Raw genomic sequence first — 1,773 nt, forward strand, 5'->3', positions numbered from 1 at the left:
AATATTTTACAGATTTATCCAAACACCAGAAAATATTAACTTTTTTAAGAAAGTGAGTCATTTTCCAGAAGCCATTTTTAGTAAAACAAACAGACCATTGGCATTTTTACATAGAATTTGTTGTTACTAGTGTAATTGTTATAAATATTATGTTTGAAATTTTGATATCTTTCATTCTCACAACACCAAAAAATATTTAAGTAATTTTTATTTTGGCTTAATACATAATTTGGTATCCAGGTTTGACAATTTTTCTTAATGTGGTACTTGTGCTATTCTTTGGGCCTGTATGATAGCTATATTTGACAAAAGATATACATTTTGGTACTTAAATATAACAATGTTTAATTCAGGTATCAAATTATATAACTTCTATCTAATACATATATCATATTAGACCAAAAAATAACACTAGAACCACATTAGAAAAGAGTGTCAAACTCGGATACCAAATGATATATTAAGTCTTTTATTTTTGTGAAAGAAAATCTTTTTGGTGTTTAAAGTTTAAACTTATTTATTCTAAATATTTAATAAGAATAAAAAATATTTTAAAAGAAAGTCGACCAGTGAAATAGAGGAAGAACAACAAAAAGAAAATTATGCATTAGTTTATATGGCATTTTTAAAAGTTTTAATTTTTCAAAATTGACCCCATAATCTAATTTTCCTAGTTCTGCCCTGTGAACACCAAGCCTCTCAGGTACCCAATCATGGCACGCTGACCCTTAGTAGAGTACGGAAAAAAACCCCTATCAGAGTACAATATTTCCGGTTGTTGAGGGATCAGTCCACTACATGATAAACAACACTTAAAAAACTTATCTTGAAGGGGTTGGCCCCTCAACACATTTACGTAGTTGTCTTTGTATTAACATGTATTTACTTTTAATTTTCAACTGGGAGGCCCTTACATCGCTCTGAAAACTGGAAGAAGAGACGGTAGAGTAGTTGAGGAGTATCATCCTAACCACAATGACACCATCTCCGCCATTCTCGACAGGTTTACAGCCATGGGAATCAACACCCCTGGAGTTGTTGCCCTCCTAGGTATATACGTACATGCAAGATGCTATGTTTCACGGCTGGTTATGGATTTGGACCGTGTGGCTCAAGCCAAGCTTATACATTTGATGTTATGAGTTGAAAACAGGACCTCGCAGTGTAGGAAGAACGCACCGTGTGAAGCTGGTGCACCGTTTATACCCAGAGGTTGACCCTGCTGTCAACCCTGACCATGTTTCACACATGCTCCACAAATGCCCCGACCAAGTTCCAGACCCCAAGGCTGTTCAATATGTAAGAAACGACCGTGGGACACCCATGGTATTGGATAACAAGTATTACAAAATACATACTCAACAACAAGGGCTTGTTGCTTGTGGATCACGAATTGGCTTATGACAAGAGGACCAAGCCTTATGTGAAGAAAATGGCCAAGAGTCAACACTATTTGTTTAAGGAGTTTGGTAAGGCCATTACCATCTTGTCTAAGATCAATCCTGTCACTGGTACAATGGGTGAGATTAGGAAAAAGTGCAATGTTGCCGACAAGCTTCACTAGAAATGAACGGTCTCACAAACTACCATCCCATGTTGTACTACTCTTTCTTCGAATAATGGTTGCTAAGCTAGAGGTTATAAATACTGGCGATTTTGAACAAAATTCAACTCATATTTTAGATATTTTAGGTTGATTCAAATTTGAGTATACATAAAATGCATTAATTATCATATATATATATATATATATATAAAATAAATCAACTTACA

General features: G+C 34.6%; 1 pseudogene; it reads left to right on the plus strand.

Annotated features, from left to right (window-relative positions):
- The first annotated feature begins 896 nt into the window (after positions 1-896).
- Positions 897-1,564, plus strand: LOC108462599 (peroxidase 42-like; annotated as a pseudogene).
- The last annotated feature ends 209 nt before the right edge of the window (positions 1,565-1,773 follow it).

The sequence above is a fragment of the Gossypium arboreum genome, chromosome 9 (assembly GCF_025698485.1).
Source record: "Gossypium arboreum isolate Shixiya-1 chromosome 9, ASM2569848v2, whole genome shotgun sequence".
In the NCBI taxonomy this organism is placed as follows: Eukaryota; Viridiplantae; Streptophyta; class Magnoliopsida; order Malvales; family Malvaceae; genus Gossypium; species Gossypium arboreum.